Source organism: Orcinus orca, chromosome 18, assembly GCF_937001465.1.
Source record: "Orcinus orca chromosome 18, mOrcOrc1.1, whole genome shotgun sequence".
In the NCBI taxonomy this organism is placed as follows: domain Eukaryota; kingdom Metazoa; phylum Chordata; class Mammalia; order Artiodactyla; family Delphinidae; genus Orcinus; species Orcinus orca.
The window spans coordinates 44191898-44218243 of NC_064576.1; the positions used below are offsets into that span (position 1 = coordinate 44191898).

At 35.8% G+C, this 26346-nt stretch overlaps 1 long non-coding RNA gene across 1 annotated transcript; it reads left to right on the plus strand.

Annotated features, from left to right (window-relative positions):
• Positions 1-406: 406 nt before the first annotated feature.
• Positions 407-10412, plus strand: LOC117197589 (uncharacterized). The gene is made up of 3 exons (XR_007472990.1): positions 407-1153; positions 2119-2182; positions 2473-10412. It is a non-coding gene; the product is annotated as an uncharacterized LOC117197589 (long non-coding RNA).
• Positions 10413-26346: the final 15934 nt, after the last annotated feature.

Here is a 26346-nt window from a genome sequence, read left to right on the forward strand (position 1 = left end):
TGTGTCCATTCTTCTGTAGTGAGAGTTTGTAGGGGGTGTATCATATCCTGTCAGATCCATATGTCTGACTTGCTATTTCTGTATGTCATGGGGTGTTGAAAGACTCCAGTTATTTTAATGTGATGGTCCACTCAACACTTAAATAAATGACTCATGATAGTTTCCTTTCATGTAATAGTTTTTAATACCTGTGCTTTTGTGATGATCCCTTTTGTTTGAATGAGTAGGTTGTTCAGCCCCAGAACTACTAGAAGTCATGATCATTTGTTCTGGTTTTTGTCTGACGTTTTACCGCGAGAGTTCTTGACCATCATACTTTCATGATAGGTTTTTAGTATGTATTCTCTATTCACACATTGTTTGAATTTGTTGTTATTTGTATCCTAGCAAACGGTACTTTTGGGCTTCCCTGGTGGCGCAGTGGTTGCGAGTCCACCTGCCGATGCAGGGGACACGGGTTCGTGCCCTGGTCCGGGAAGATCCCACATGCCGCGGAGCGGCTGTGCGCATGAGCCGTGGCTGCTGAGCCTGCGCGTCCGGAGCCTGTTGTTCCACAACGGGAGAGGCCACAACAGAGAGAGGCCCGCGTACCGCAAAAAAAAAAAGCAGCACAAAAACAACAACAACAAAAACCCGGTACTTTTCTAATGTTGTACGTCCCTTATGTTTTTAGCAGATAATTTACTAATTAAAGTGAGTTATACTTGTAAATTGTTCTCATCTCTACTCAGAAGGAGGTACACCTAGATACTAAGCCTGCTTCCACCAAGAGCATTGTTTCCTTCTTGTGCAACCTCTGAATTCTTGCAAGGAGTACTTTATTCATTTGTCAGTTTCACAAGTAATTATTTTAATACCTATTGTGTGCCAGATACGTGTTTAAGCACTAGGGATAAAGCAGCGAACCAGACACACAAAAGTCTTGCCCTCATGGAGCTTACATTCTAGTGAAGGAGTTCAGATAGAAATGAGTAAACAGATAAGTAATGTAATTTTAGATAGTAGGAGGTGCAAAAATATGTTAATGTAAAGAGAGTGAGCGGGGGCAGGTAGGACTCCATTGGACAGGTTTGTTAGGGGGCAGCTTCACTGGAGAAGTGGCATTTGAATGGAGACCTGAATGAAGAGAGGAGCAAGCCATGGAAAATCTGGGGTAAGCACATTCCAGGACAAGGAGCCCATGAGTATGCAGGCATATAGGTGGGTGGAGTATTTAAGGAAAAGGAAGGAGGCAATGAATATGCAGGTAGGTAGGTAGGTGGAGTATTTAAGGAAAAGCAAGGAGGCTAACATGGTCAGAGGACTGAGTGCAGAAGATGTGGTATGACATGAGGAGCTAGCCAGGGGTCTGATCTTGTAAAGTCTTGAAGGCCAGAGTAAAGATTTGGATTATTCTAAATGAATAGAGGGTTTTGAACTGGAAAACGGCATGATCCAAATAGTATCTGAATAAGGTGACCTGGTATAGAGGATGGACTTGGGAGGATAAAGAAGAGAAACAGGGAGACCAGTTAGGAGACTATCACAGTGGTCCAAAAAAGAGATGTTTATGGCTTAGCTTAGGCTGGAAGTTTGGAGCAAGTGAAAAGTGGTTGAATTCAGGTTGTGTTTTGAGGGTGTAACTAACAAGGCTTGCCGATAGATTAGATGTGGGGTATGAAGGGAATAGTAACAAGGAGACAAGTCGTTGATGATTATGTGTGCAACTGGGTGGTATCACTTAGAAAAAGGGAGCTGATGGGAGGAGCAGCTTTTGAGGGAATATCAGGACTTTGGTTTGTTATCTTAGATGCCCTTTAGTTATCTAAGTGTCTGGACAGTGCTCAGACTGTACTTTCTATCCAAAGGTATCCAAAGCCACTTTAGATGCAAAATGTTTAAAGTTGACCTTTGCTGCTGCCAAAATAGTAGCCACTGGAGGCAGTCTGCAAGATGGCATCTTAGGTTTCTGAGGAAGAAATTAGAATACACAAAGGGGGAGATAAGTGTATAATTACATAATGTAGATTTCGTATTTAAATTTATGGGAAAAGCAATAATTAGTTGGCTTTTGGTTTTAAATGGAAATAGCCACTCATTGGGAACTAATTACTCTAATTTCAATTTATTTTACTTTAGATCATTGTGTGATGAAAGCAGTTATCCAAAAAGTTCTCCAGATGGAAGGAGTGCCAAGTCAGAGGTATATCACACGTTTCAGTTCTCTCGGAAGAATTTCTCTTTAATGGCTTGTTTTTCTTTCTTTCTTAAAAGAACATTATCAACGTACTTTCTGCCATCTTAAAACTAAGTGTTTAGTAAAATGAAATGGCTTTTCTGTTTTTGAAAATGCTGTGTGATGCTTTAATTTAGGTTTCCAGAAATGCAGATTGAAAACCTTTTATTAACTTAAAGTATCTTAATTTCAAATGAAGATCAAACCCTCCTAAATTACCTGAAACTTAAATGGCATATTTATCATTTCTGTCTCAGTACCAGTGGATAACTTCTCCATCGTGAAGGAACCATCCAAAGCTGCTAGACAGAAAAAGAGAACTCTAATTTGGGGAAGTGATCGAAAAGGAAAAGCTACGATTAGAGTTGGTAACTCTTTCTGAACTTATACCCCTTATGTTTTTTGGTGTGCTAAAATTAAAGCAGCCAATATTAACCACATGCATATTAGGAAGCCTATGATTATTTTGAGACTTATGAGAATTTATAGAATATAGATATAATAAATGAATTTAAAGAGATGTTAATATTAACCAACATTATTGTTTGGATCTCATAAAAACTTTGTTATTTTGAAAATATTTCCTGGTTGATAATTACTTCTGACACTTTGCAATTGTAATTTGGGGTGCACTTTGATGATAATTTTAGTAGTGGTGCTTTTGAGGAATGATTTTTTTAAAATGCAGAATTACCTTTTGCGCTACAAGAAACAAAATTTCTTCTCAGTTCCAACCTTCCCATTGTTTCCTGCTTCTTTCTTAGAAATGCTTACCTAAATTTTTGAATCAGGTAATATCTTGTTTCTGTGAATGATTAAAAAAACTTGAAATATGTATGATCCTTATAAAAGACTTCTACAGACAAGTTTATTTACCTAGATTGAACATTTTAGAAAACCATTTTCTAAATGTTTACTGTAATGTATATTTAATTTTCCAAATGGTAGTTAACCCAGGATTTTACAACTAAGCCTATTATTTTGTTACGAAATGTAACTGTAATAGAAAGCTTTTAAAAGCCTTTAACAATCAGTGGTGTAAGTTTCACATTCTCCTGAATATATAAATTTCCTAGAATTCACTTCTACTGATAACGTTTGTATTGTTTCTAAGAGACCTTAACTTTTTATTTTCTGGAACATATTATGGTTAGTCACAAATTGTCCTTTTTTGTTGGTGATAAGAATGAACAGCAGGAGCAGCATTTGTGAAACCAAATCTAATATGAAACTGACTCTTTCTTGTGAGTAACTTTGAATTTTGAAACAGCAGAACAATAAGGTTGAATATAAAGCAAAATAAATTTTTTTATGTTTATGATCTGCCAATTTCCCAGAAAGAGTTTTGTGGTGACTTTAGTTATATACCAGATACATTAAAATCACCAATGGACAACACATCTTTTATTCAGGTGCCCTCTGAAAGTTTTAAAAATTTGTTGACTTAATATCACTGCACGTTCCACTTCAAAATGGTTAAAATGATAAATTTTCTGTTTTGTGTAGTTTACCACAATTTTTTTTAAATGTGTTGTTTGAAGATTTGGGGGTTTTTATAAAGGTATTGTATTAGCATAAGAATGAAAAATTTAAAAGACCACCTCTAATTCCATTATCCTATCAAGCAATATTTACATTTTTATTTTCTCTTCCTGCTGTCCATAAACATAATTCCACGTAGCTTCAATATAATTTGCCATTCTTCTCTTTTCATACTAAATTTAAATTCTATGATTCATAGTTATACTTTTTAACATTGTATTTACAAGGTTTTAATTGAGTTGGTCAATTTTTTAAATTGGTGAAAAACTGGAAATAACCTAAAATAAACTATTGTAAACACCTTCATAAATACAGCTTTTTTTTTTCTACTTAAAGATGTGTTTTTGTTTTTGTTTCTTATGGTACGGGGCCTCTCACTGTTGTGGCCTACTCCCGTTGCGGAGCACAGGCTCCGGACCCACAGGCTCAGCGGCCATGGCTCACGGGCCCAGCCGCTCCATGGCATGTGGGATCTTCCCGGACCGGGGCACGAACCCGTGTCCCCTGCATCGGCAGGCGGACTCTCAACCGCCTCTCAACTCTCAATCCAGGTTTTTGATTCTCTATTAATCAACTTGCTTGGACAATAGCGTATTAAATAGAAGTTGTTAAGAGTGTTTATGAAGTCAAAAGCTTATGATCGTCTGCCAATTGTTATTTCAAGAGAGTGATATTTTAATAATGAAATAGTACATACAAAGAAGTTAAGATTTGTGGTATCACACTAATTAGATATTATTATTAAAAATTTATATCACATGTAAAGTATTCTTAAAATAGCTAAGTTGACTTTTGCTATGATATTAGAAATGGAAATATATATAAATAAAGCATGTATATTAGAAATTCTGTAAAATTAGTACCTGGCGGTACATAAAAGGGCATCATGGAATGAGAAGAAAACAGTTAAACTTTTTTTTTATTTAGCATGATTCAACAAAGTGGAAATGTAACTGAAATATACAAACTCATTGAGCTATTTTAAGAGTAATTTTATTTCTTGGGCTTTTTTTTTGTATTTGCCTCAGTTATTTGGAGATATAGAGGTAAGCCAAATCAGTATCTGGCGCTATACCTAGATCCAGGTGAGTATAGGGGTGAAATAATGGTGTGAATGGTGTCACATTTATATTGTAATTATGTATGCCTAAAAAAAGATGGGAACTTTTATTAGAAATTTTTTTTATCTCCTAACAAGAAAAGTGTAATTTAAAAAAATTTTAATACAAATGTATTTGCATTCGTTTCTGAAAGTAAAGGAAGGGTATACACATACAAACCACATGCATACAAACATTTTTTTTGACGGTAATTAAGTTAAAAAACACAATAAAATAGCACAAAATGAACTGAGCTCCTGTATATTTTTAAGAGGCATGTAAATCACACAGGATCGTGTGGTGATTATCAATAAGCTACACTCTATGAAATATTTGTCCTATATTACCACATACACTCCATTTTACCCTGCATCCTAATGCTGCTAAAATATAGTAGAAAGCAACAGCATAGCACAGGGAGATCAGCTCGGTGCTTTGCGATGACCTAGAGGGGTGGGATAGGGAGGGTGGGAGGGAGGCTCAAGAGGGAGGGGATATGGGGACATGTGTATGCATATGGCTGATTCGCTTTGTTGTGTAACAGAAACTAACACAGAATTGTGAAGCGATTATACTCCAATAAAGATCTATTAAAATAAATAAATAAAATAACACAAAATATAGTAGCTTTGAAGGATAAATATAACCCTTTTAACCTATGATGTTTGTTTTCAGTAAGTTCAAATTAAATATTTAAATGTGAATTTTAATATGTGGCTTGTTCTAAATAAAATATTAACACGTAGGTCTAGTTTTTGCAACCAAATATTCCATATAAAGATACTTGCCTCTTTACTACTGAAATATAGGATAAGTCTCCACATTTCACTCTTTTATCCCGTGGGTTTCATTTGTTTTTTTGTGTATTTTCTATATGAAATCAAAGGAGCAGTGAAGGTTGACAGGCTTATAGGAGAGTAACATTGACTCACCTACCACCCAGCAACTTGCAGCCTTATAACTTTTACTGTCTTTACATAGAAAAATTCATCTTAAATTGAAATTTTGGTCTAATTCTGAAGATTCTGTTTGGCAGAAGTCATGGGTGTATCTGTGCTTGTGTGTCCTTGAGATTCAGAAATGCCAAAGGTGTTCTAAGATTCAGTAAACTTGAGTGTTTCTGCATAATACATAAAATGTATCATACTTTGGGATTATTTTAAAAATTTATTTTTGCATTTCTGCACATCTCAATACTTTTGTTTTAGTTAAAATAACTTGTTACTGTAGAGAACTTATATTTTTTAAAAATGCTGGCTTATGTAAAACCTCTGTACAAAACGATCCTCTTTTTTTTAATGACCTTGGCATCATTGTCAAGTGCCTGGTTGATTCCTTTCAAAGTGTACACGTGTGACAGTTTCTCTGTAGGCCTTTGGTGCATCTTGATTCCTTCTTTTCATGCTTTGTCAAACATAGGCTTGGCTGCAAAGCAACCTGTAAGTAATGGAATGAAACACTCTGCTGGTAAAGAATGTTATGGTCCTGAACCTCTACCACCTGGTGTGTCTGGTTTCTGGCCGTGGCATACTGCAGAACGTGGAAAAAGTATAGACATTTTGAAGACTTTTCTTACAGAATCTTGGCTTAATCTGATAGGAGAATAACCACATTTTGTTTTATTTTGTATTCATTTGATTTACTGGTAAGGTTTACTGGCTGTTTGTATTCATTTGGCTAGTTGGTTCATTACACCGTGTATCCATTCTTCTGCAGTGAGAGTTTGTAGGGGTTGTATCATATCCTGTCAGATCCATATGTCTGACTTGCTATTTCTGTATGTCATGGGGTGTTGAAAGACTCCAGTTATTTTAATGTGATGGTCCACTCAACACTTAAATAAATGACTCATGATAGTTTCCTTTCATGTAATAGTTTTTAATACCTGTGCTTTTGTTTAAATGAGTAGGTTGTTCAGCCCCAGAACTACTAGAAGTCATGATCATTCGTTCTGGTTTTTGTCTGACGTTTTACCGCGAGAGTTCTTGGCCATCATACTTTCATGATAGGTTTTTAGTATGTATTCTCTATTCACACATAGTTTGAATTTGTTATTATTTGTGTCCTAGATAACGGTACGTTTGGGCTTCCCTGGTGGCGCAGTGGTTGAGAGTCCACCTGCCGATGCAGGAGACACGGGTTCGTGCCCCGGTCCGGGAAGTCCCACATGCCGCAGAGCGGCTGTGCCCGTGAGCCATGGCCGCTGAGCCTGCGCGTCCGGAGCCTGTTGCTCCGCAACGGGAGAGGCCACAACAGTAAGAGGCCCGCGTACTGGGAAAACAAAATATTATTCTCACATTTCAGTTATTTTTGAGAGCATATGATCTATATCTGTTTTATATAGACAGAGAGATGCTTGATAAAAATCCATGGAAATGTGTGCTAGAATCCAGAAATCCCTGAAGAATCTACTCAGCTAACATATAGCAATATTTTCTTACAGGAATATTTTGTTCAAGTTTATGCATTATAAGTACAGAAAAAAGGTAATAAACTGGACTTTTGAATGAAAAGATTAGCAGAAAAACAAATTTTAGTTAAATCATATCATAAGGAAATGGAATAATAATTCCAAAATATTTTTATAAAGGAGGTTTATTAAAAATTAACATAATGTACATATATGTATTGTATCCCTATTCTGATTTTTAAACTTTAAGTCCACAAATAACAGAAGGTTTTGTTCTTTTAGGATATTAAAACACTGAGAAAAAATGAAATTATCCTTTTGCAACAAACAGAAAATATTATGCCAAATCTCATATCTAAAGTTTTTATCTTTATAAATGTGTTTTGTTGCAATATCATTTGTGGAATAAGTAACTTTATAAAGATTAGTTTACATGCCAAATCTGATAAGACACCATAAGTAAGAATATAAAACATTTTGATAATATTCTGTGTAAGAACTATAGATATGAAAATATTCTATGATATTAATAATCATATTCATTATTTGGCCTTATGCTGTTTGGTTTATTTTTTGGCATTATGCTATTTGGACAACTGGCTTGAAGACTGGGGGGAAAATGAAAAATTTTTGTTCTATTTCTAATTGTAATCTTTACAGGATACTTGTTTTAAATAGACAATTTGTTATGTGTTTGCAATAATATTTATACCACTTGCAATCATTCAATTGAAGTACTATTATTTTATTACTTTTTAAAAGAATATATTTAGCAAATATTCCCAGAGCATCAATTTTAATATTCTTATAGATGAACATAAAAAATGGGAAGGATTGTTTTCCATGACTATTTGGTGGTCCAAATATTTTTCTTTTGAGTACATTTTATATTTCTTTTTCTTAAGAAGAATGACATTTTATTAAATATTGACAATAAAAAATATTTTATTTTTAAATAAAATCTTTCTTTTTCAATCATATGCTTTCTTTCAAACAATTAGTTTGCACCACTGAAAGGACATCTTCACATGTGTTTCTGGGAAATGTTGCATTTATCTCTTGGGTTACATTACTCTGTATGAAAAAGTTAAGGATTTGGAAATTTATTTTACTTCTTTATTATCCTTTACTAGAAAAGAACTTTTTGATTCAAAGATGAAATTTTTCTGGAAATCCCATGGGAGTATTAAGTTACCTTGGACTAAACTGAATCATCAGCGATCATCTTAGCTGTCAATGACCTATAGATGACATATTTATCTAATTAAAAGATGTCTTATTTTGAAAGAAACGGTGCATTGTGCATAATTAGAAAATTGGATTCATTGGCTTATTAATCTAATGAAGCTAGCCTATGTCATTTATATTACTATGTGGAGAAGTTGTTTTATTTGCAATTAACAATGCTGTATATGAAATGTTAATTCTTGATAAAGAACATAAAAATTAAGCACATCATACTTTTTCAGAGGAAATTTCAGTTCTTTGCTATATACCCCTGTCACTTATTTCCGTTACTAGAGTATGAAACACTTGTATACTGTTTTTCACTAACCAGTCCCTTAGACTTGCACACCAGCCATCCATTCATCCTATTCTATCCCTGTTACAGAGATAAACATGCATCCCCTCCTCAGCAGTGATGTTGGTTCAAGCTGTAGGCATACGATATGATCCAAGTATGTCTGTGTCCTTTCCTAGGAATTTTCAAATTGTTTTGAGGATGAAGTTGTTCCTTTTCCTCTTTGATCACAGAACTCTAAGAATATAAACCTAGGAAATAGCCAGCCATGAATCCAGCTGACTTGAGATCATAAAACCATCAGCGAAAAACAGAGATAAGAGAATAAAAAGTCACTGATTTCATTAAAAACTTCGGGCTAGCCACTTCTGAAATCATGTTTTGTTTTTCTTTTTTGTTTAATTAAGAAATATAATTGCCTTCTGTTGTTTTGGCTTCTTAGAAGTGAATTTCCATTAGTTGCAATTGAAAGAGGCCCAACTATACAAGATATATTTGATTTTTATACAAATTCAAAAAAATGATGCAGAATAAAGTAAGTGAAGATAAAAACAAATAGAGAATAGCATTGTATTGTAAGTTAATCTTAAATAACCTTATTGTATAGAAAGTTTATTATTATTTTTACTTCCATTATGTGGAAGATTCTTTGGTATCTGTGAAAATTTGTGGCACATGAAACTATGTATTAGAGAGGATTGAAACTCAATTTCATTTGCTTCAAGCCTATATGTATTGTATATAATTAGGTTAGGGTTTATATATATATACATATATATATATATGTGTATATATATATATATATATATGCCAAAGAAAATACATAGATGGTTTTAAACCACAGGCATTCACTTAATATTATATTAATTAGGGTTACCTTTCGCACAAAATGGTTATTTAGCATTTTCAGTCTTAACCTACTTATTGTGAATGGTAGACTCATAGCTGGAACATGTTTATTTGATAGTGCTTATAAAACCTGAAATGAAGAAAAATTGAATATGTTATCAATCTGCACAGCAAAACATCAACAGCAATTTGGACTCATTTAATGTAGGGACAAACCACTTTATATGAATCAAAGAACACACACCATTAAAAAATAATATCATTGAACTATGACTAGAATAAATGGAAAGTAACATTGTATCATATTTTTAAAAGTATTTTTAACTAAGATAATTTTAATTAGAAATAATTAAAACAAAGTTGAGCCTTAAATGTGCAATTTCAGATATTTGCAGAATGAATATACGTGGAAAACATCATTCCTAGAATAAACAAATGTGTGTACAGTTAATGAGATGGCGTTTCTGAGATGAATATGTTCCGATGTAATCATTATAGAAATAACCAAAAATGATTGTAAAATACCATAATTACCCCTACAAATAAATCATAGAAAACTTCAGGCTTCAAGTTTGTTCAGGCTCAAAATTCACAAAGTGTGTGACCTCTGTCAATTTTCTTAACTAGTCTAAACCTCAGTTTTCTGTTGGAATGATAATAGTATCTCCTTTACAGGGAGATACAAGAATACCATTTGGCAATGTGTGAAAACAGGCACAATTTATATTGCATGACAAATTATTTATTAAATCTCAGCTCCTATTACCAGTTTTTATACAGATACTTGTATTCAATGAAATTGTTTAAAATTTGAAGATTCACTGAAGATTTATTTTTAAATCAATATAATTATATTAATACAAAATATATATAAATATATGAATAATCGTAACATTGATGGGTTTCAGATAAATTATGTTCTTCATTAGAATTCAGAGGACAGCAAGACTTAATTTCTTTTGGACTTTTAATATACCAAAGTATTCTATAAACCTTGATAATAACTATCAAAGAAAAGATTTCACTGGAAAAAGTAAACAGGTAAGGAAGAACTTATTCAAGGTTATTGCAATTAGAGGGAGACCAGAGTGTGTTCTGAACTCAACTCCACAGAAAAAAGGGCAGGAGTTTTTAAGAGCTGGGATGGAGGGAATTGTAAGGCTATCTATGTTTGCTAATTGGCCTTATCCAGATATCTCGTGACAGGAGGAAGTTTTACTAATTGAAGCAAGGCTGTCATAAGAGTTTGGCTCCTTACCCTCCCAGAGAAACTGGCACAGGGGAACACTATCTTGATCGATATTTACATTTCAAAGTGATGGCTCCTGGGTCCTTGAAAAAGACATTTCTGGATTGTAAAACCAGCAAGAAACTTTTTGAAAGAATTTACATACACTTCAAGGCACAAAGAAAGACAAGTTTTCTCAAGTAAATAGTTTAAGAAATGGAAGAGGAGGGACCTCTGTGGTTAGGCCATTTGGAATCTGTAAGAGCTGCTATGAGAAAAGGTCAGGAACCTAACAGCAGCAAGAAGCCTGCCTGAGGTTTAGTCAAGCTGACAGAAATGTTAAGGTCTTCTTGGACTTCATCTCTTGCAGTTAGTTTAAAATCCATGGCATTGTTGATTTTAATATTCTGGCAAATTCTTTTGTGGGTAAATAGAAAAGACAGCAATCTTAATAAATCCTAAGCCAAAGTGATATCAAATATTTGTAAGATTTTGAATGCTAAAGAGACAAGATGAAATGTCATCATTATCATATGCATAAAGTCTTCTATTTTATGCTTATTGTTTGGTGTCCATGGATATATCATCTGCCTTGAAGCCTGGAGAGTTTTTAACTTGTTTTGCTGTTAATAATTTACTTAACAGGAAGAAATATTTCATGTATTTTATTGCAATTGTATGATAAGATATTTAAAATAGAATGTGAGTGGCTGGGTAGTTCAAGTATTAGGGAAAAGTGCAAAGCAGCAAGGGCCACACAGCCAGTGTTACTTCCTTGGGCCTGTGGCCTCCAATTAAGAATCTATCATAAATTCCTTCACTTTAGACATTTTCATAAAATATCTGAGAGAGATGAGTCAGATGATACAAATAAGTTACCACTAGACAAAGCTATAAACTATTCAATATTTGATTTGTGTGTTTTTGCCTTTCATTGCATTTTGTCCCCTTTCCTCCTTACTGTCATTCTTCTTTCTTAAATGTGTGTGTGTGCATGTGAATCAATTATGCAGCATATATGCCAATCTTTTCATGTCAATGATTCTTAAGAGAACTCGCCAAAAATGTGTAAGAATCACTTGAGAAGTCTCCTCCCTAGTTATAGTTCTCTGTCCTTTGACTTTTCTAATATTCATTTCAGAGTGCTTAATTCCCATTTGAAAATTACTTGCATAATGGGAACTGTGAAATATTTCTCAAGTTTGTCAGTGGTGAAAAGAATTTTGGGGACGACTATGGTAATTTATTAATTAGTAATCAAGACACTACTTAAAATAGCTCTCTCTTTTTTCATTTCAGTATAACAATAGAATGTTTTCTTCAAGGATATAGAGAATATAATACTATATTATTCTGGCTTTTTTAATAAATAAGAGATTTTTAAAATTTAGAAATATGCACTTGCCTTAGAAGGTAGCTTAGAGTTATAAATACAAGTGTAAAGGTGGAAAGTAAGCTTGAAATTAAGTATGGAAAGTGAATTAGTATAAGCAAAATCTTTCTACATAAGTCAACCATAAAGAACCCTATTAATTAGGTTCTACAGTTAGTTTATCTTCTGGCATTGAAGTTTCTTAAAATGGTTAGAGGTAAAATTAGTAAGCAAGTGATATGAAAAATCTGTATCATACATGTGAACACTCTACATTATACACTGCATTGTGAGATGCTCAAACCATTACAGGTCTTGCTGCAGTTGAATTTAACCAATGGAAAGCAGTTTTTTGTCTTCCTTCTCATGCCTACTCACTAGCATAAGCTCATTGAGTAATTTACATGTCAACTTGTCCACCCTATTTAAATATCTCTCTCCTCTACACTCTGTTTAGATCTTCCTCTCTCTCTCTCCCTCTCTCTCTAATACATATAATCATAGTTACCTAAATTAAACACACCTATGATAAATGTCACTGTTTTTTATCTAAGTTTCTTTTGTGTCATCATACACAGAAATCTATATACTAATTTACTGAAGTAAATTTGAAAATTTAATTGATACTTAGGTAAATTTATGAATAATGAAAAGTTACTCTTATTTGCTATAAAGTATGTAAAACACATGATATTATCATGCTATTGATGCACTAGAGGCTTTACTAAACGTCAAATCGTTTATCATGTATAAAATAATTACCTTGATGAAAAACAAGCAGAAACAAAATATTTCCTGATAATTTGCTCAAGATTTATATTTAACAAGAAAAACTCTTAATATTAGTAATTTTCAGCCCAGTTTCCTCACATTGAAAGAGGAATTGATACAAATAATAATGGTGACACACAGATGTGGTGATATATTCCTCTAGAAAATCTCACTGACTTTCAAATAATTAAAATACAAATTTTCCTTGTCACTCATTTTTTGTTCGGCCCATATAAGAATTATGATGATGAGTAAGTCTAAATTAATTTCTATGAATGTGACTATATACTTTATTAATTCACTTATTAGAGAAGCGGATATCTATTGAAGTCCTCCCTATCTTAAGCAATATGACAGGTGCTAATGTAATGAAAGACAAATAGTATGACATTAAATAATTTTTAAATTTATGATATTCAGTTGTCTCTAGGTATATCTAAATAAAGTCTCAATCAATTCACATTTTTTGAGAAATACAAAAAGAGAAAAGGCAATAGAACTACTTCTAAATTTTTAAGTTGATTAAGTACATCAGGTAAAATTAGTCCTGTGGTTTTTGAAAGCCTAAATATAGTCTTTGATTCTGACATTTATATTGCAATCAATACAATATATGCTCTCCTATGGTAATATCTACATTAAAATATTTGTAGAAGTATGAATAAAATCTCATAGATAAAATCTGTAATCTCTATTGTAAAGCTGAGTCACAAATATGTTAAAGAGTTTGATAGAAACCTTCAAGATGGCGGAAGAGTAAGACGTGGAGATCACCTTCCTCTCCACAAATACATCAGAAACACATGTGGAACAACTCCTACAGAACACCTACTGAACGCAGGCAAAAGACCTCAGATTTCCCAAAAGGCAAGAAACTCCCCACATACCTGGGTAGGGCAAAAGAAAACAGAAAAAGAATAGGAATGGGACCTGAGCGACTGGAAGGGAGCTGTGAAGGAGGAAACATTTCCACACACTAGGAAGCCATTTCACTGGTGTAGATGGGGGTGGGGATGGGGGAGGGGGAAGCTTCAGAACCACGGAGGAGAGCTCAGCAACAGGGGTGCAGAGGGCAAAGTGGAGAGATTCCCGCACAGAGGATTGGTGCCGACAACCAGCACCCACCAGCCCAAGAAGCTTATCTGCTCATCTGCCGGCCGGGACGGGTGGGGCTGGGAGCTGAGGCTCAGGCTTCGAAGGTCAGATCTCAGTGAGAGGACTGGGGTTGGCTGCATGAACACAGCCTGAAGGGGGCTGCTGTGCCACAGCTAGCCTGGCACAGCAAGGCAAGAGACAATTGTTTTGGGGTGCAAGAGGAGAGGGGATTCAGAGCACTGCCTACACAAGCTCCAGAGGTGGGCGCCAGCCACGGCTATCAGCACAGACACCAGAGATGGGCAGGAAATCCTAAGACTGCTGCTTCAGCCACCAAGAAGCCTGTGTGCAAGCACAGGTCACTATCCACACCTCCCGTCCTGGGAGCCTGTGCAGCCCGCCTCTGCCAGGGTCCGGTGATAAAGGAACAATTTCCCCTGGAGAACAAATGGCACACCTCAGCCAGTTGCAAGGTCACGCTGGCCTCTGCCACCAAAGGCTTGCCCTGCATTCCATCCCCTCCCTTCCTCCGGCCTGAGTGAGCCAGAGCCCCCTAATCAGCTGCTGCCAGCCCCGTCCTGACTGAGTGAGGGACAGACACCCTCATGCGACCTACACACAGAGGTGGGGCCAAAACCAAAGCTGAACCCCAGGAGCTGTGTGAACAAAGAAGAGAAAGAGAAATCACTCCCAGCAGCTTCAGGAGCAGCAGGTTAAATCTCCACAATCAAATTGATGTACCATGCATCTGTGGAATACCAGAACAGATTACGAATCAACCCAAAATTGAGGCAGTGGAATTTGGGAACAACGATATTATATTTTCTTCCTTCTTCTCTTTTTGTGAGTGTGTATGTGTATGCTTCTTTGTGTGTTTTTGTCTGTATAGCTTTGTGTTTACCATTTGTTCTGTGTTCTATCTCTCCGTTTTTTGTCATTTTCTGTTTTGTTATTATTTTTTTTGGTATAGTTTTTAGCACTGGTTATAATTGGTGGATTTGTTTTTTGGTTTTGTTTCTTTTTTTATTTTTAATAGTTTTATTTGTTATTTATTTTAAAAATTATTTAATTTTATTCTTCCTTTCTTTCTTTTTTCTCCCTTTTCTTCTGAGCTGTGTGGCTGACAGGGTCTCGGTGCTCCAGCTGGGTGTCAGGCCTTGCCTCTGAGGTGGGAGAGCTGAGTTCAGGACACTTGTCCACAAGACACCTCCCACTCCATGTAACATCAACCAGCAAAAAGCTCTTCCAGAAATCTCCATTTCAATGTAAAGACCCAGCTCCAATCAACGATGAGCAAGCTACAGTGCTAGGCACCCTAAGCCAAAAAATTAGCAAGACAGAAACACAACCCCACCATTAGTAGAAAGGCTGCCTAAATTCATAATAAGGTCACAGACACCCCAAAACACACCAGTGGATGCAGTCCTGCCCACCAGAAAGACAAGATCCAACCTCATCCAACTGAACACCGGCACTAGTCTCCTCCACCAGGAAGTCTACAGAATCCACTGAACTAACATTAGCCACTGGGGGCAGACACCAAAAACAACGGGAACTATGGACCTGCCGCCTGTGGAAAAGAGACCCCCAAACACAGTAAATTAAGCAAAACAGGAAGACAGAGAAACCCACAGCAGATGAAGGAACAAGGAAAAAAACCACCAGACCAAACAAATGAAGAGGAAAGAGGCAGTCTACCTGAAAATTCAGAGTAATGATAGTAAAGATGATCTAAAATCTTGGAAATAGAAAGCAGAAAACACAAAAAATGTTTAAAAAACACCTAGAAGAACTAAAGAACAAACAAACAATGATGACCAACAAAATATATGAAATTAAAAATTCTCTAGGACGAATCAATAGCAGAATAACTGAGGCAGAAGAACAAATAAGTGACCTGGAAGACAAAATAGTGGAAATAACTAAAGAATTGAGGACAGTCTTAGAAACTTCTGGGCAACATTAAACACATCAACGTTCGAATTATAGGGGTCCCAGAGAAGAAGAGAAAAAGAAAGGAATGGGGAAAATATTTGAAGAGATTGTTGAAAACTTCCCTAAAATGGGAAAGGAAATAGTTAATCAAGTCCAGGAAGCACAGAGAGTCCCACACAGGATAAATCCAAGGATAAACATGCCAAGAGACATATTAATCAAACAATCAAAAATTAAATACAAAGAACAAATACTAAAAGCAGCAGGGGAAAAACAACAAATAACACATAAGGGAATCCCCATAAGGTTAACAGCTGATCTTTCAGCAGAAACTCTGCAAGCGAGAGGGACTGGCAGGACAAATTTAAAGTGATGAAAGGGAAAAATCTACAACCAAGTTTACTCTACCCAGCAAGGATCTCATTCAGATTTGACAGAGAAATTAAAACCTTCACAGACAAGCAAAAGCTAAGAAAATTAATCACCACCAAACCAGCATTACAACAAATGCTAAAGCAACTTCTCTAGGCAGGAAACACAAGAGAAGGTAAAGACCTACAATAACAAACCCAAAACAATTAAGAAAATGGGAATAAGAACATACATATCGATAAGTATCTTAAAAGTAAATGGATTAAATGATCCAACCAAAAAACTGGCTGAATGGATGCACAAAGAAGACCCATGTATATGCTGTTTAGAAGAGACCCACTTTAGACCTAGGGACACATACAGACTGAAAGTGAAGGGATGGAAAAGGATATTCCATGCAAATGGAAATCAAAAGAAAGCTGGAGTAGCAATTCTCATATCAGACAAAATAGATTTTAAAATAAAGACACTACATAATGATCAAAGGATCAATCCAAGAAGAAGATATAACAATTGTAAATATCTATGCACCCAACATAGGAGCACCACAGTACACAAGGCAAATGCAAACAGCCATAAAAGGGGAAATTGACAGTAACACAATAAGAGTAGGGGACATTGACACCAATTGACACTATACACCAATGGACAGATCTTCCAAAATGAAAATAAATAAGGAAACACAGCTTTAAATGATACATTAAACAATATGGACTTAATTGATATTTATAGGACATTCCATCCAAATGAAACAGAATACACATGCTTCACAAGTGCTCATGGAACATTCTCCAGGATAGATCATATCTTGGATCACAAATCAAGCCTTGGTAAATTTAAGAAAATTGAAATCCTATCACGTATCTTTTCAGACCACAACTCTATGACACTAGATATCAATTATAGGGAAAAAAATCTGTAAAAAAATACCAACACATGGGGACTAAACAATACATTACTTAATAACGGAGGGATTACTGAAGAAATCAAAAAGGAAATCAAAAAATAATTAGAAACAAATGACAAAGAAAACACAATGACCGAAAACCTGTGGGATGCTGCAAAAGCAGTTCTTAGAGGGAAGATTATAGCAATACAATCCTACCTCAAGAAACAAGAAACATGGGACTTCCCTGGTGGCGCAATGGTTGAGAGTCCGCCTGCCGATGCAGGGGACACGGGTTTGTGCCCCGGTCCGGGAAGATCCCACATGCCACAGAGCGGCTGGGCCCGTGAGCCATGGCCACTGGGCCTGCGCGTCCGGAGCCTGTGCTCCGCAACGGGAGAGGCCACAACAGTGAGAGGCCCACGTAACGCAAAAAAAAAAAAAAAAAAAAAAAAAAGAAACATCTCAAAGAAAAAACCTAAACTTACACCTAAAGGAATTAGAGAAAGACCCAAAAAAATCCCCCAAAATTAGCAGAAGGAAAGAAATCATAAAGTTCAGATCAGAAATAAATGAAAAAGAACACAAAATACCCCTAACGGCAAAAGCAATCTTGTGAAAGAAAAACGGAGGTGGAGTAATCTGGCTCCCTGTCTTCAGACTATACTACAAAGCTACAGTAATCTAGATAGTATGGTACTGGCATAAAAACAGAAATATTTATCAATGGAACAGGATAGAAAGCCCAGAGATAAACCCACGCACATATGGTCAACTTATTTTTGATAAAGGAGGCAAGAATATACAATGGAGAAAAGACAGCCTCTTCAATATGTGGTTCTGGGAAAACTGGACAGCTACCTGTAAAAGAATAAATTAGAACATTCCCTAACACATACACAAGAATAATCTCAAAATGGACTAAGACCTAAATATAAGGCCAGACACCAAAAAACTCTCAGAGGAAAACATGACAGAACACTCTATGACATAAATCACAGCAAGATCCTTTTTGACCCACCTCCTAGAGAAATGGAAATAAAAACAAAAATAAACAAATGGGACCTAATGAAACTTAAAAGCTTTTTCACAGCAAAGGAAACCATAAACAAGGCAAAAAGACAACCCTCAGAATGGAAGAAAATATTTGCAAATGAAGCAACTGACAAAGGATTAATCTCCAAATTTTACAAGCAGCTCATGCAGCTCAATGTTAAAAAAACAAAAAACCCAATCGAAAAATGGGCAGAAGACCTAAATAGACATTTCTCCAAAGAAATAATAAAGATTGCCAGCAAACACATGAAAGAATGCTCAACATCTCTAATCAATAGAGAAATGAAAATCAAAACTACAATGAGGTATCACTTCACACCAGTCAGAATGGCCATCATCAAAAAAATCTACAAACAAATACTGGAGAGGGTGTGGAGAAAAGGGAACCCTCTTGCACTGTTGGTGGGAAAGTGAATTGATACAGCCATTATGGAGAACAGTATGGAGGTTCCTTAAAAAACTACAAATAGAACTATGATATGAGCCAGCAATCCCACTACTGGGCATATACCCTGAGAAAAACATAATTCAAAAAGAGTCATGTACCACAATGTTCATTGCAGCACTCTTTACAATAGTCAAGACATGGAACCAACCTAAGTGTCCATTGACAGATGAATGGATAAAGAAGACATAGCACATATATACAATGGAATATTACTCAGCCATAAAAGAGATGAAATTGAGATATTTGTAGTGATTTGGATTGACCTAGGGTCTGTCATACAGAGTGAAGTAAGTCAGAAAGAGAAAAACAAATACCGTATGCTAACACATATATATATGGAATCTAAAAAATAAAAAAAAAAGAAGGTTATGTAGAACATAGGAGCTAGTCAGGAATAAAGACACAGATGTAGAGAATGGACTTGAGGACACGGGGAGGGGAAGGGTAAGCTGGGACAAAGTGAGAGAGTGCCGTGGACTTATTTATACTACCAAATGTAAAATGATAGCTAGTGGGAAGCAGCCTCATAGCACATGGAGATAAGCTCAGTGCTTTGTGACCACATAGAGAGGTGGGATATGGATGGTAGGAGGGAGACACAAGAGGGAGGAGATATGGGGATATATGTATATGTATAGCTGATTCACTTTGTTATAAAGCAGAAACTAACACAGCATTGTAAAGCAATTATACTCCAATAAAGATGTTTAAAAAAAAAAGGTTGATAACTTGAAATGGATAACTAGATAAGCTTTCTGCTCTACCAAGTGAATATATTTATGTTCCTTTATATTCAAGGAAGTAAATGCATAAATAATATATTGAAACCTTACAAGCAGACTCTTGCCCTGAGGCTCTAATAAAATATATAAGACTTCTCTTTGGAAAAGAGAAAATTCTTCCATCTCAGTATACAACAGCAAGGACTCCCCTTTCCAATGATACTTCTATAAATGTAGATAAAAGTGGTCTTCCTTAATTAAGTTACAAAAAAGAATCATTCATATAAATTAAGCTACACAATGTTTTTTTTTCTTTTTTCTCTTTATTCAGAGGAAGAATGTAGTTAAAACAGACAAATATATTTTCAGTATGAGTGAGGCTTTACATCTCCCTTGCTAGTTGCATCACCCCCAATTATATATTTTGCCACAAATAGGTGAAGCGTGTACTTGTCAATCTCTTTAGTGATATCTCCTGGAGAGAGCAAGCACAATCATCCTCACTAATTGTCACTGAACTGTGACTTGGTCATACTGCTCCATTGCACATTTCTGTAATTTTACTCTTTGTTTGCAAAGGGCTAAGAAAGTTTTGTGAATTTTTGTTTGTTTGTTTTTCACTGTGCTACCATGAATGGAATAAAAAATAAATACTTTTTCTTCCCTGTTAACATTGAGAAATGGCAGTTTAACTGAACACATTTGATCTATACAGGTGACAGTGTAAAGATATGAATTCTGTATCCATTCACTTATAATACTTTTGTGGATTTCTAAGTCCCTTCAAAACTAGACAAAAAAAAGAAAAGAAAAGAAAGGAAAGGGAAGGGAGGAAAGGGAAGGGAAGGGAAAGAAAGGGAAGGAAAGGATAGAAAATAAAAGAAAAGAGAAGATGGTGGTGTGGGAAGACACCAAGTTAGTGTCTCCCAACAACTAGGGCACCTGCCCGCTGCTGGTGGGAGACCTGGACACCCAAAGAGAAGGGAGGAACCCCCAAGTGAACTGATAGGACGTGGGGGGACTGAGGAGGGAGGAGAAGTGGAGGCCAGACAGGATAAGTGCCCCTGTGGTTGGGGAGATCAGGAGAGGCAGGCAGGAGGGGCTCTCCAGGAGGAGCAGGAGGGGAGGAGAGCATGTTTGCCCCACCCACTCAGGCATGGGTAACCTGCTGAGCTCCCAGGTGATGTCCTCCGACATCTAATACCAGGGATTGGGTGCACACCTGGGCCCCTTCTGTTCCATTGAGCCAGAGTCCCACCACCCACAGCCTCCAGGGCCTTTTCTAACCCTGTGGTTTGTAAGCATAAGCCCCACACACAACCCAAACCTCACCCGTCCTTAGGCGCAGCCCAGCACAGCCAAGGTCTTTTCCCTCTTTTCTTTTTTTTCCCTCCTCCTCTTTCTTACTATTTTGGTACTGTTGTACATTCCAGTTGTTGATTCTTCTATATTTATTTTTATATTCTTTCTAACATATCTGTTAATTACCTAGTCTAATTTTATTTTTTGCTTTGCTATTGTTCTCCATCTTTTTAAATTTTTTTTGACCACCACATGCAGCTTGCGGGATCTTAGTTCACAAGCCAGGGGTCAGGCTGAAGCTCCTGTGGTGGGAGCTCCAAGTCCAAACCACTGGACTAACAGAGAACCTCAGACCCCACTGAATATTCATCAGAGTGAAATCTCACAGAGGTCCTCATCAGCACCAAGACCCATCTCTACCCAACAGCCTACAAACTCCAGTGTTGGAAGCCTCAGGCCAAACAACAAGTAAGACAGGAACACAATCCAACTCACTAAAAAAAAAAAAAAAAAAAAAAGAGATGGCAAAAAAAAGGTCATCAAATGAAAGAGCAAGGTAAAAACTTACAAGACCAAATAAATGAAGAGGAAATAGGCAATATACCTGAAAAAGAATTCAGAGTATTGATAGTAAAGATGATCCAGAATCTCAGAAATAAAATGGAGGCATGGATTTAAAAAATACAAGAAACATTTAAAAAGATCTAGAAGAACTAAAGAAAAACAAAAGAGAGATGAACAACACAATAACTGAAATGAAAAATATACTAGAAGGAAAAAAATACAGAATAACTGAGGCAGAAGAAAGAATAAGTGAGCTGGAAGACAAAATGGTGGAAATAACTGCTGAGGAGCAGAATAAAGAAAAAGAATGAAAAGAATTGAAGACAATCTTAGAGACCTCTGGGACAACACTAAATCCCCCAACATTTGAATTGTAGGGGTCCCAGAAGAAGAGAAAGAGAAAGGGTCTGAGAAAATATTTGAAGAGATTATAGTCAAAAGCTTCCCTAACATGGGAAAAGAAATAGTCGCTCAAGTCCAGGACACACAGAGAGTCCCATACAGTATAAACCCAAGGAAAAACACACCAAGACACATATTAATCAAATTAACAAAAAATAAATTCAAAGAAATAATATTAAAAGCATCAAGGGCAAAACAAAAATGACATACTAAGGAATCCCCATAAGGATATCAGCTGATTTTTCAGCAGAAATTCTGCAGGCCAGAAAGGAGTGGCAGGACATAATTAAAGTGATGAAAGAGAAAAACCTGCAACCAAGATTACTCTACCCAGCAAGGATCTCGTTGAGATTCAATGTAGAAATCAAAAGATTCTCAAACAAACAAAAGCTAAGTGAATTCAGCACCACCAAACCAGCTTTACAACAAATGCTAAAGAAACTTCTCTAGGCGGGAAACACAAGAAAATAAAAAGACCCACAAAAACAAACCCAAAACAATTATGAAAATGGTAATAGGAACATACATATCAATAATAAACTTGAATGTAAATGGATTAAATGCCCCAAACAAAAGACACAGACTGGCTGAATGTTTACAAAAACAAGACCCATATATATCCTGCCTACAAGAGACACACTCCTAGGGACACATACAGACTGAAAGTAAAGGGATGGAAAAAGATTCCATGCAAATGGAAATCAAAAGAAAGCTGGAATAGCAATACTCATATCAGATAAGATAGACTTCAAAATAAAGACTGTTGCAAGATATAAGGAGGGACACTACATAATGATCAAAGGATCCATCCAAGAAGAAGATATAACAATTATAAATGTTTACACACCCAACATAGGTGTACCTCACTACATAAGGCAAATGCTAACAACCATGAAAGAAGAAATTGACAGGAACACAATAATAGCAGGGGACCTTAACACCACACTTACAGCAATGGACAGATCATCCAAACAGAACATAAATAAGGAAACACAAGCTTTAAATGACACAATAGACCATATAGATTTAATTGATATTTATAGAACATTCTACCCCAAAGTGGCAGAATACACTTTCTTCTCAAGTGCACACAGAATGTTCTCCAGGAGAGACCACATCTTGGGTCACAAATCAAGGCTTGGAAAATTTAAGAAAATTGAAATCATATCAAACACCTTTACTGACCACAATGCTATGAGATTGGAAATCAAATACAGGGAAAAAATTGTAAAAAACACAAATATATGGTGGCTAAACAATGCACTACTAAATAACCAAGAGGTCACTGAAGAAATCAAAGAAGAAATAAAAAAATACATAGAAACAAATGACAACAAAAACATGAAGACCCAAAACCTATGGGATGCAGCAAAAGCAGTTCTAAGATGGAAGTTTATAGCAATTCAATCTCACCTCAAGAAACAAGAAAAATCTCAAATAAACAAACTAACCCTACACTTAAAACAACTAGAGAAAGAAGAACAAGGAAAACCCAAATTTAGCAGAAGGAAAGAAATCATAAACAGCAGATCAGAAATAAATGAAAAACAAATGAAGAAAACAATAGCAGAGATCAATAAAACTAAAAGCTGGTTCTTTGAGAAGAAAATCAAAATTAATAAACCCTTAGCCAGACTCATCAGGAAAAAAAGGGAGAGGACACAACTCAGTAAAATTAGAAATGAAAAAGGAGAAATCACAACTGACACTGCAGAAATACAAAGGATTATAAGAGACTACTACAAGCAACTATATGCCAATAAAATGGACAACCACGAAGAAATGGACAAATTCTTGGAAAGGTACAATTTTCCAAGACTGAATCAGGAAGAATTAGAAAATATAAACAGACCTATCACAAGTAATTAAATTAGACTGTAATTAAAAATCTTGCAACAAACAATAGACCAGGACCAGATGGCTTCACAGGCAAATTCTATCAAACATTTAGAAAGACCTAACATCCATTCTTCTCAAACTCTTCCAAAAAATTGCAGAAGGAGAAATACTCCCAAATTCATTCTACGAAGCCACCATCACCCTGATACCAAAACCAGAAAAATATATCACAAAAAAAGAAAATTAGAGACCAATATCACTGATGAACATAGATGAAAAAATCCTGAGCAAATACTAGCAAACAGAATCCATCAACACATTAAAGGATCATACACCATGATCAGGTGTGATTTATCACAGGGATGCAAGGATTCTTCAATATATGCAAATCAGTCAATGTGATACACCACATTAACAAATTAAGGAATAAAAACCATATGCTCACCTCAGTAGATGCAGAAAAATCTTTTGACAAAATTCAACACCCGTTTATGATAAAAACTCTCCAGAAAATAGGCATAGAGGGAACCGACCTCCACCTACTAAAGGCCATATATGACAAACCCACAACAAACATAATACTCAATGGTGAAAAACTGAAAGCATTTCCTCTAAGATCAGGAACAAGCAAGGATGTCCATTCTCACTGATCTTATTCAGCATAGTTTTGGAAGGTGTAGCCATGGTAAGCAGAGAAGAAAAATATATGAAAGGAATACAAATTGGAAAAGAAAAAGTAAAACTGTCACTGTTTTCAAATGACATGATACTAAACATAGAAAATCCTAAAGATGCCACTAGAAAACTACTAGAAGTAATCAATGAATTTGGAAAGGTTGCAGGGTACAAAATTAATGCACAGAAATCTCTGGTATTCCTATACACCAAGAATTAAAAATCAGAAAGAGAAATTAAGGAAATACTCACATTTACCATTGCAACAAAAATAATAAAATACCTAGGAATAAACCTGCCTAAGGAGGCGAAAGACTTGTACTTAGAAAACTATAAAACACTGATGAAAGAAATCAAAGATGACATATAAAGATGAAGAAATATACTATGTTCTTGGATTGGAAGAATAAATTTTGTGAAAATGACTATACAACCCAAAGTAATCTACAGATTCAATGCAATCCCTATCAAACAACCAATGGCATTCTTCATGGAATTAGAACCAAAAATTTTACAATTTGTGTGGAAAAACAAAAGACCCCAAATAGTCAAAGCAATATGGAGAAAGAAAAACAGAGCTGGAGGAATTAGGCTTCCTGACTTCAAACTATACCACAAAGCTTCAGTAATCAAGACAGTATGGTACTGGCACAAAAACAGAAATATAGATCAATGGAACAGGATAGAATGCCCAGAGATAAACCCACACACGTATAGTCACCTAAGTTATGACAAAGGAGACAAGAACATACAATGGAGAAAAGACAGCTTCTTCAATAATGGTGCTGGGAAAACTGGACCGCTACATGTAAAAGAATGAAATTAGAACACTCCCTAACACCATACACAAAAATAAAGTTCACATGGATTAAAGACCTAAATGTAAGGCCAGACACTATAAAACTCTTAGAGGAAAACATAGAAAAGCACTCTTTGCCATAATCCACAGCAAGATCTTTTTTGACCCACCCCCTAGAGTAACAGAAATAAAAATTAAAAAGAAACAAATGGGACTTAATTAAACTAAAAAGCTTTTGCACAGCAAGGGTAACCATAAACAAGACAAAAAACAACACTCAGAATGGGAGAAAATATTTGTAAATGAAACAACAGACAAAGGATTAATCTCAAAAATATACAAACAGCCCATGTACCTCAATATCATAAAAACAAACAATCCAATTAAAAAATGGATGGAAAACCTAAATAGACATTTCACCATGGAAAACATACAGATGGCCAAGAGGCACATGAAAAGAGGCTCAACATCACTAACTATTAGAGAAATGTAAATCCAAACTACAGTGTGGTATCACCTCACACTGGTCAGAATAGCCATTATCAAAAAATCTAGAAACAATCAGTGCTGGAAAGCGTGTGGTGAAAAGGGAACCCTCCTGCACTGTTGGTGGAAATGTAAATTGATACAACCATTATGGAAAACAGTATGGAAGTTCCTTAAAAAACTAAAAACAGAACTACCATACAACCCAGCAATCACACTACTGGGCATATACCCTGAGATAACCATAATTCAAAAAGAGATATGTACCACAATGTTCATTGCAGCACTATTTACAATAGTCAAGACATGGAACCAACCTAAATGTCCATTGACAGATGAATGGATAAAGAAGATATGGCACATATATACAATGGAATATTACTCAGCCATAAAAAGAAACGAAATTGAGTTATTTGTAGTGAGGTGGATGGATCTAGAGTCTGTCATACAGAGTGAAGTCAGAAAGAGAAAAACAAATACTGTATGCTAATGCATAGAGATGAAATCTAAAAAAAAAAAGAAATAAGCTACTGATCAACCTAGTTGCAGGGCAGGAATAAAGATATAGACATAGAGAATGGACTGGAGGATATGGGGTGTGAGAGGGGAGCTGGGACGAAGTGAGAGTAACATCGACATATATACACTACCAAATGTAAAATAATTAGCTAGTGGGAAGCAGCAGCGTAGCACAGGGAGATCAGCTTGGTGCTTTGAGATGACCTATAGGGATGGGATAGGGAGTTTGTGAGGGAG